Here is a 10,498-nt window from a genome sequence, read left to right as displayed (position 1 = left end):
GCTTAGTCCTGCCTTCAGTCCCCAGGATTATAAATAACAGGAAGAGAGAAATGAGATGCACAGAAGGCCATCTTGAAGAGGGGGGTGTGGTGAACCCTGTCCGATGCCTAGCCTGCCTCTCCCTGCCCCATAAAACTTTGCTGGCGGGGGGAGGGGGGCAACAAAATCTCCTGTAGCAAAAGCCTCCTATTGCAAAAGCCTCTCAAAGCAGGCTGTGGAGACTGGCACAAGGATTCCTGGGTTGGTTCAAACTATTTCTGGAGAGAAGGCTGACAGACAGAATTTCCTTGAGAATACCATTTGCACCCTTATTACTGTGAGGGGTAACCCCCCCCCCCCCCAGAGCATGGCCAATTTATGTTTGGGAAAGAGTCAGACCAAGGAATGGAAGGCCTTTCTCTTTGCATGGAGCAACACTAAGATGTAGTGTTCTCTTAACACTGGTTTCCATTCTCTGTGAAGGCACCATGAATGTTTGTAGAGGAACACTTAGGCTGGGAGAGGCCTTTCCCTGGGAACTTTGGTTGGCTGAGATGGGTGCATGAAGCTTGGTAGGTTTCGTTTCCTTGAGACCTCATAGTGTCTGGTACGAGTAGGCTGGAAGAAAGGAGCTGAAGGTTTGTGCGGAAGAAGAGAAAAGGCATGGTGATTGGGTCCAGGAGTAGATCAGGTGGAGCTGCCAGAATCCCAGACGACAAGGACAGTGAGCCTAATAAGGGGTTGGACAGGGCAAGGGGAATCCCCGGAGAGCTCTTCATAGCTGAAGTTTGAGCTTTCTTGGGGGAGCAGGCACAGGTAGCAGGACCTGAACTACTTGCTGAGATATATCTATAACAAGTAACATCAGTGGGAGGAACCCAAGGGAAAGAGTGGGGGCTGAGAAGTACTGTGCCATTTCACAACATGGGAAGTCTGCTTTCCAAAACAGCTCTCCCACCTCCCCTATTCATCCATTTCCACAAGGCTTGAATAGCATTGGCTGTGTCCCTTCTGAAGTCTAGGACAGACAGGGCACTAATCCTGATACACATCTAATATATGTGACACTTGTCACCCAGGTAGATGCCACCTTCATCTTTTCAAGTTCTGTAACTTATATGGGTCACTTAACGTTGTGTCTCTGGCACCTGGATAAGCTCACATCACAGGCTCCTCTCTCCCTAGTTGGGCTTGCCTTCTCGTTTTATGACTTGGAGACACTTTGCTTTAAGCAACTCACTTAAAAGGTTGGAAATCCATAGTGCATATTGGATTTAAATTCGATTGGCTTTTAGACTTTGGACAGAATCCTTACCGGAACATGTTTTGGAGACACGTTGAGTAAAGCTTATTACTATTTATTTCACCTGCCTAATGAGTGCTGGTGCAAACATTGTCGGGTCCATTTTATATAGAGAGAAGCAGGAGTTAAAGCCAAAGACAGTCCCAGCCCTCATTCGGATTCATTCCCCTTTTGTTGCTTTTGGACAGGTCTATACCTTGTCTTTTTTGAAGTCTTCGTTTGTCAACTGTAAATAGATAACAATTCACCTCTACTACACCCATTTGTGTTGGTAGAGTGCTGCACACTTCATTACACATACACAATCTGAACTTAGGTTTGTCTGTCACTGGCTGGACCACAATTTAACCTTTGTAGGTTTCCATGCTTAGAATGCCCAATGTTTCCTTCTCTATAACTGATGCTGAAGTCAAGGGCACAGATTTCCTTATTAAGTAGATGGAGTCTAGCTCATGACTCCAGACTCCTTCAAGGCTCAGTATTACCACACATGTGCTCACCGCCCTAAGATGTATATGGACTGTGTTCAAAGCTTCTATATTTGGCCAGCTACAGCCTTGCCATTGATTACTTATGGCTTTGCCTTCAGCAGCGAGATAGGAAAATTCAAGTATGAGCTCCAAATTTAACATTTGATAAGACCTCCAGGACCATGAAGGGGATTTGGCTCATGTCTGTGCACACCTTGCCTTGCTGTTGGCAATTTGAATATGCCATGTCTCTCTGCTCTTAGGCATGGCTAATGAGCCTCCTTCTGCTTAGAATCCTCTTGTTTTTCCTTTAAAATGCCAATCCAGTATTGTTACCGTTAAGCCTCCATCAGGCAAGAACTACTACTCATTTTGCCTGCTATATTTCTTACAGCCCATAAAAGGTGCTCAACAAGTATTTGTTGAATGAATGAAAGAATGGTGTTAGTACTTGAAATTGGTTTCTAATTTGTACCTACGAGAGTGGGTATATCTGGACTGGATGTTGTCCTGATTCCCAAAGAACAGCTTTTTAAGACTCATGTCTCGAGACAGAGGCCAACTCTGAAAGAACTTGTTGGCTCAGCTGGGGAAGGCAGAGATGCTCCACTTTGGGCTTGGCCCCCAAGTAGATTTACAGTCACGGGGTGACTAGTCATCATTTGCATTCTGGCCTTCTGGTCCTTTTGGGTTCTCAGCCCTTTGGTACTCTGTGTCCTTCTCTTCCATCTCCTCATAGGCTCCTAAGCCTCTTTCCTCCTCAGCAAACTTTGTTTCCAGCCTTGTATGTCTTTCCTGGCTGTGGGCCCTGTTGGGATGTTTCCATCTCTGAAGGTACTCTGTAGGGCATTTATTAGCTTCTTCTCAGCTGTGCATCTTGTCCTGCTCTGGGCCTTAGTGTCAACTGTTACTTTCAACTGCCATCAGAATGTTCCACCTTTAACATTCTCAGGGGTTGGCATCCTGGTACTAAGGTACTAGGGGGAGACATAGACCCCCCCCAGGATAGGATCCAGGTAACATCTTCCCAATGGGCTCAAGCCTTTAGTGTCTTGTCTTGTAACCCTTCAAAAGTTTGTAGCCATTAGTTTTTTCTAACCCAAACTTTATGACCTCTCTGTGATGGGTTCACAATTTTACTGGATTCTTTCAGTTGAGAAGAAACCTCAATACATTGGCAGAGCCAGCTAAGGAAAGCTGCAGACCAAAAGACTTTCTGTGATCGAACTTGGCCCACCTGCCTGGGCAGCTTTGACCTCAGGCTACAGACACCTCAAAGCATCTTCCAGGTCCAGGCTATACAGGCATCTATTCCTCCACTCCTTGTCCCAGGGCCTTGGCAGACAGAAGGCAATGTTGATGTCTCAGATACTGCACATGTCATTTACCATGCCATGTAAGACTTTCGTCTGAATGTTTACAGCTAAGAAATATGTTCCCTTTCCCTCCCCTTACTCAATTCTCTTTTGAATTTCCATTGCTGTTGGGAAAATTGGCGATCCCCTCTCTTGTTATGTCTTTAGCAAAGCCTAGTGCTTGGGAACTAGAGACTATCAAGGGCTATCTTTGTTCCAGTGCTTGTCTTGGTCATTTTTAATACTCCTGGAAAGGGCATATTTTGTCATTCATTCATTCATTCATTCACAATTGAACACCTATGTGCTTGGCCTTATCTAGGTGCTAGGAATGCAAAAAGATTTATGGAAACAGAGATGGACTCTTTATCCTTGGAGAGATCTCTTTGTGATGGTCAGGCAAGTTGAAGGGGCATTTGATTGGAGCACAACCTGGACTGAATGTGCATGATAATGGTACCAGCCTTGGGCCCAGAGAAGAAGCTAGGGTGCCTTGGAAACTTCCAGACTAAATTTATTTTCATTTTTGTTTTAGAAGATCTAGGGATGTGGTGCTGTTGAAGAGTTTCAAGCATAGGAGACTGTATGGATCACATTTCGATTTCCTTGTTAAAGAGAGGACATGATGGCCATAAGAGGGCAGAAGTGAAGGTTGCTGATGCAGCCCATAGGATAGGGGAGCTGCCTGGAGGAGGATAAAATGGAAGAGCCCCAGGAAGGATGAGTGACAGATGGTGGAGTTGGGAAATCTATTTACAGGGAAGCAAAAATGGGGGATAGGGAGCACAATTTTAAGTTTTAAGCATGTTAAAGTGCTTTCTACTCCTTTACTATTTAGGGATAGAGCTCACAGGAGCCTTGAATACCAGAATTGGGGAATGACTTGAGCTAACCAGGTCATACGGGGGTGGTGTGGTGGTGGGGGGAATGGATGCTTCTGGAGATTGGGAAAAGGAGGAGCAAATCTCAGAGGAAGCGTAGGAAAGCCAGGAAGGTAGCAGAGACACCAGGGAATCGATGTCCCTACCAAGAGGAAGGCTACGTTTCTTTTGCTGTACCTTGATTTGCCTTGGGGAATTGAGGTCATGAAAAACACACCTTCTTCACTCTGACTGTGAGATACAGGGAGGGGAAGTGGCAGGGGCTCTCTTCATGTAACTGAGAGAAGGCCATTGGTGGCTCTGGCAATCCTTATAGATATGGTACTGCAGTGAAAAGAGCATCTGATAAAAGCAGGGCCTGGAGAAACCCGAGGACGTTCAGAGCTGGATGGCAGCATTTTTCCTCTGTCTGCAGGATTCAGGTTAGAGGGAGGGTCCAGGCCAGGGAGATATAAAATGAAAGTAACGGGTAGACGGCAGGCGCTGGGGCAAGCTCTTTGGTGGTGTGGTAGAGAGAAAAAGAGTTAAGCTCTGGGGAAAAACAAAACAGAACAAAACAGGAATTAGAAGTGTGTGAAATGAAGGCTGGCAGGAGAATGAAGAGAGAAGATGGGAAAAGGAAAAAATAGGTCCTAGCGGGGCATATCCAGCTCTACAGACATGCTTCAAGGATGTCCAGAGCATAAGGGGAGGAAAAGGGTTTCTGTTTGTTTGTTTGTTTCCTGGCATAGTTTTGTTTCCTAGAGAAACAAAAAGAATTACAAGACTGCATATCTATAAAAGATGAAAGTCAAAAGGAAGAAGAAGATGGAAGAAGGTAGAACAGCAAGGGCCTAGAGGGCTCTAGGAAGGAGCGCATTGACCAGCCTTGAGGGCCACCACTGCAAACACTAGGCCTTGGGCTTTTTGAGGCCTACTTATCACAGTCTAGAACTACATAGAGTACTCGAAAGGGTCCTGAGTAAAAGGGATGTGAGGAGGCAATCAGAGAGAAGAAGCTCGAAAGGGCCAGTATGGGCCACAAATAAAGCCCTTCAGCCAGTGGAAGCAGACCATCTGGGACTGGGCCGGCATGAGAAAAGCTCCAGCCACGAAATTGGTCACAGTCATTCCACACAGACCCCAGTTAGAGTCTCTTCAAATGGCCCGCTTTTTTCCCCCATTCAGAGGCAATCCAGTTCGGCAAAGGTGTAGGCTTTAGGCCCTGGATGCAATAGTGGGTAGCAGACCAGGGGAAGGGAGCACTCTTACTTTCAAATTTCCATTGGCGTGTGGCTCAGAAAACTCAATACCTCACAGATGCTACTTGACATTGTCATGATTTCAGTAGGCCTTGCCCATTTCCATGAAACAGTCTTTAGAGGCACGAACACATCTCCTATTGCTGCAGCCTTGTGCTGCCTCTAAAATCTTATATTTAAAGTTAAAAATGAAGGTATCGGTAGAATCTCATGTCTGGATTATCCACCAGGAGCACTGAGAGAAACTTGTTTCCCAAGTATGGTTATTAGAATGGAAGGAACTACAGGGTTAGGAGTCAGAGGCCACATGGATTCACTGCAGCATCCTTTCTGGGCTGGGACTGGTGCTTGAAGCAGACATGGTACTTGCATGATTGAAACCTATGATCCTTGTAGAGGAGACAGCCAAAACGTGTGTTAAAAATTGCAGTGAAGGGGATAGTAGGGTGGAGGGTTTTGACTGAAGCCCTGGAGAACTCTGAGGAGCTGACAGGAGGCAGAGTGTTGAATAACCAAGTTGGGGTTAAAAGATGCTTGTGGGGACAGAGTAGGTTCTTGGTGGAAAATGACATCTATTTATTTTACTATTCTATTATTTATTTTTTTGTCAGGATCTCTCTATGTAGCCCTGGCTGTCCTGGAACTTGCTCTGTAGACCAGGCTGGCTTCAAGCTCAGAGTTCTACCACCGTCTGCCTCTCAAGTGATGGTATCAAAAGTATGTACCACCATCACCGGCCAGCGAAAGTGACTTTTTTTTTTAAGGCTTTCTGAAGATAATATGGGCATTGGTGTCCACGATTGTAAAATGGGGATGGTTCTATCTACCGTCCCAGGTAAACACACGAAGCTGCAGTGGGGACCACAGTGTCATGGACCTGCTGCACTTATTATGGAGCCCAGATACACAAAGCCCAAAGTTTCCTAGTGAGAAAGAGTTAAGCAATTCTTTTTTGTGCTGTGTGGGCAGTGCATTTGGTTGTCTCTGTATAACACAATGGAACATGTCTGTTTGGGAGTGGTAGTGGGTGAAGGTTATGTTGAGAAGAAAAGATCTAGGAGCTGTGACTTGCAGCCCAAGGCAAATAAGAGGATTCTGAGGTTGGGACATAGCCAGGCTGCCTTCAAAAACGATGACACGATCCCGGGCTTTTGCAAAGATGAAAATCTGGAGATGATGTCAGTGCAGAGTAGCTGACATGATTGTGTTCCATGAAAACCATCTGTTTGAAGAGCCTTGCTGGAGAAGGTCACTGTGAGAATCTTCATCCAAGCCTCCGTGAGTTATAGTAATGAGAGAGGCATGTGTGCATCTATCTGGTTGCTCAGAAATACAGGCTTTCAACCAGTGGATCTTCAATGAGTATTCAATGAGACATTCTAGGGAGGTATCCTAGGGCGGCATGAGGTCCCCTGCCATGAGGGGACCTTGTGGGATCAGTATCCAGAGTGAACAAGTTCTCAATAGTCTCAGACAAGTGTCACATAAGCTGTGATGCAAGTGTTAAAATGGCCTGAGTCAAGGAGCATCTTTACTCTGAGAGGCCTTTCCCCTGACCCCAAGCTGGACAGTAGACAATCAATCAATCATTCTACGTTGCATCTGGTGTTTTGATTTTTTTTTGTTTGTTTGTTTGGAGATAGGTAGCCTTGGCTGGTCTGGAACTTAGACCAAGCTGGCTTCACACAGATCTCCATGTCTCTCCTTCTGCCTCCTGAGTGCTGGGATTAAAAGTGTGCCCTGCCACTGTTTGACTAGAAACCTATGCCCAAAGACTCTAATGAACCTGTTGCTGATACTCTATAGCCGGTATCAAAACCCAGTGACCCTCAGTCAGCACCTAGAGCTTTAGAACTGAGTCCTCTGTGTGATACTGTCTTGGTGACTATGAGAAAATTTGAAGAGAATCAGCCAATTGGTGAAGACACTGGCCATAGCTGTCACATCCCGATAGACATTTTCTCAGTTACACGTTCATCTCAAGGACTGGAGGAAGTAGCGGAATGATGGTCCAGTTTTCAGACGGCCTTCAGGTGAGAGGGTGACCCTCTTTAAGGACAGCATGGGAAGAGGGAGGGTCTCTTTCATTCAAGAGGGGAAGATCGGGAAGGGAAAGAGTTTACCTTTCAAAGGTTTGTTTGATATCTGTTTGGAGCTATGTCCCTGCTAAGGAGGTGTCTCAGGTCTGTGAACACTTTTGTTGTTGGTGTTTTTTGGAGACAGGGTTTTTCTATGTAGCCCTGACTGTCTTTGAACTCACTCTGTAGACCAGGCTGGTTTCAAACTCACAGAGATCCCCTTGCCTCTGCCTCCCAAGTTCTGGGGCTAAAGGCATGTGCCACCACCTCCCAGCTATGCTAACACTTTTAATAGAGTCCATGGAAAAATATTTTCTTAAGCTGAGGGAGCCTTTGGCTTTTGTCTAGAGAGAAAAAAGGCAGATGATTGAGATGAACTGTGGAAGGGAGGAAGGGAAAGCAAGGAGCCTGAACAGAGATGGGGACTGGGTCCCCGGGGGCATTCTCCAGAGATGGTGTTTCCTTGTGCATAGAGGCTGTATGCTGGCTGTAGCAGTCATGAGGAAGGTTTGGGACAGCTGAGGGACAGAGGTGATGATGATCAGGGAAGCCAGGCTCACGTGAGGACTAGGAACACAGGCACTGGGATGGTGGTGGGCCTGGGTAGGAAACGTGGGCCACTTTTCTTTCTCTTCTCTCTCCTCTTCAGAGCCTCAGTGTGGTGAGGTTCTGGGCCCAACTGAAATCCCTGTTCACAGCAGGCCATAAGGGCTTGCTTATTCCTGCACCTTGTAGAACAGGACAGCAAGTCATGACATGGCTAGCACTTCTCAAGTGAGCCGGTATGCTTGATACCATTCAATCAAAATGGCAGTGGCTTCAAAAAGAATTCTCTTTTTGGAATAGTACACTGTTTTGGAAGAACAGGTGACACCAGTCAAGATCTTATAGCGTGGTCCAAATCTAAGATTACTCAAACAGCACAAAGCTGGAGGTAAGAGAGCAGCGACTACAGAAAACCCAGACACGGGTTGGTCTGAAGTGCTGATGGAGGTGTGAGTGTTTGCGTTGCAATTTGAGCAGTAGTGATGCATGACTGTTTGGAGCCCAGAGATGGCCTCTATTAACTGCCAGCATTGTGCAAAGTCTGGGGTGAAGCAATGCCAGCGCTCAGAGTAGCACCCATCTTCTCCCAGAGTCCTCTTCTGTTCTCTGTCCTATCCTATTGTGCTCAGCTGTCTATCAAACTTCCCACTGATACTTCCATAGCTGGTTCCCTCAGGTCTGCCAGGAGAAGTCTGCATGATGCGCTTTATAGTCTTTAAAAGTGTGGTTAAAAAAGACTCTGGAGCCTCTCACTGTAAGGCAGGCCAGAGCAACAAGTGCTATGGTTCCAGCTTTAGTAAGTAACCTTCCTTTCTGCCGAGGTTCACCCCTTCCCTCTCAACTGCTCCATGTAGCTTTGGAATGTAACTTTTCATGGTTGCACATAGCTTGCAAGTGGTATTACCTAACAGTTGTCACTGGCTGGTCAGTAAGTGAAGAGTAAATCTTGAAGCACTGGCCCAGAAATCCCCTCCCCACCCTAGTGGCTGTGTGGGTACTGGATAAGGCCTGTTCTCTGAAAATCAGCGTAGGAGTAAACAAAGTCTTTGATAACTTCCAAACACCTCTCCCTATTTCCCTTCTTGTAATAGGGAAAGGCTCAGAGCACCCAAGTCCTTTTTTTTTTTTTTTTAAAATTGATTCTTTGTAAATTTCACATCATGTACCCCAATACCACTTATCTCCCCATCCCTCCATATCTGCCTTCGGCTCTTGCAACCTCCCCCACAAAAGAAAATAGAACAAACAACAACAACAAAAAAATAAAAGCATTAAAAAAGGAGAAAAAACACAAAAAAATTTAAAAAAAAATCTCACTGTGGAAGCTGCAGTGTGTCACAGGGTCTCACACAGTACACCCTTTTGTCCAACAGCTTTCCTTGCAAATGTTCATTGCAGTGAGTCTGGCTCGAGGCCTCTGGCTTCTGCTACTCTATCAACACTGGATCTTCACCAGAACTCCTCTTGGATATCTTGTTGTTGCCCACACTGGACACACCTGGAGATTCTGCAGCTTTGGATCTGTAGGACTGGCGACTTCACGTGCTCCAGTAGTCCATAGATGAGGTAGACGTTGGGGTGCATTAACTTGGAGCCCTGGATCTGGGCCTGGGTGGTGGCTGGAGCACCCAAATCCTTACGTTCTGGCTTCTTCTTGGGCAATCATTCCCTCTTTAATTTATTTCTCCATCTTCTTGCATCTGCAGGCAGTCTGGGAGAACCATGCTGTCCTTCAACACTCTGAAGATGTCTTCCGGTAAACAACCAACTGTTGGCATTCAAGTCCTTCCTTCCACAGGATGCTATGAATGCAAGTGTAACTAGTCAGGCCTGCACCATGCTGTCACACTGATGTCATAATGGCGGCTTCGTATCCTTTGTTCAACAGGGTTTTGCTCATTTCCTCCTGAGAGAGCATTAGAATGGGCTTCCCATCTATTCAACCAGCATTCTGTACAGGAGCATGGGCCTGTTTTCAAGGAAGATCAAAGTCTTCTCCATAACTCTCTTTACCTAATGGCTGAGTCCTCCTCAGAATCCCCTTTAACCAGCCTCTTCATGGCAATCCTGTGTCCATCTTGCAAATACCTCAAAGCCTTCCCACCTTTGTCACCGCACCCTAAACCCAGGTCTGCATTTTTAGATATGTTTCTATAGGATTCCCCCACCCCCACCCTTTTTGCAACCAGTTTGTTTTATTCTGATGTCTGAAGAATAAAAGAGTTGTTTAAACAATATTTTTTCTTCTTTTTTTTAATGCTGGAGGCTGGAAAATACAAGGTCAAGGTGCTAGCATACCTGGTATCTGGTTCCCTGTTTATAGACTGTGGCTGCCTTCTTCCCGTGTTCATGGGAGAGAGTGAGGTTGTCTCTTTCATGGCTGCTTTGATAGGGTTACTAATCCCTTCAATGAGGCACCATCCTCACGGGTTATCTCTCTAAGGTTCTGCCTTCTACACTATCAAATTGAGAATCTGGGGTCCAACATGAACATTCTGAAAGGGGTTCAAACATTTGTAGCATGGAAACTTAAAAAGTTTGATCTTTTGACTTTATCATGTTATTGTGTATCTGGAGACTACCAATTCAGTTAAAGTCAGGGATATGTAGTGCTTCAAGGAATGAGGACATGACTGACACCCAAC

General features: G+C 45.8%; 1 long non-coding RNA gene across 1 annotated transcript; it reads left to right on the top strand.

The window, feature by feature from the left end:
• The first annotated feature begins 2,790 nt into the window (after positions 1-2,790).
• Positions 2,791-10,088, top strand: LOC143443312 (uncharacterized). Its single transcript, XR_013112189.1, has 3 exons — positions 2,791-7,262; positions 9,227-9,419; positions 9,560-10,088. It is a non-coding gene; the product is annotated as an uncharacterized LOC143443312 (long non-coding RNA).
• The last annotated feature ends 410 nt before the right edge of the window (positions 10,089-10,498 follow it).

This window comes from Arvicanthis niloticus, chromosome 1 (assembly GCF_011762505.2).
Source record: "Arvicanthis niloticus isolate mArvNil1 chromosome 1, mArvNil1.pat.X, whole genome shotgun sequence".
Taxonomy (NCBI): domain Eukaryota; kingdom Metazoa; phylum Chordata; class Mammalia; order Rodentia; family Muridae; genus Arvicanthis; species Arvicanthis niloticus.
Note: the sequence above shows the minus strand (reverse complement) of the source record. Positions and strands in the feature narration are given on the sequence as shown.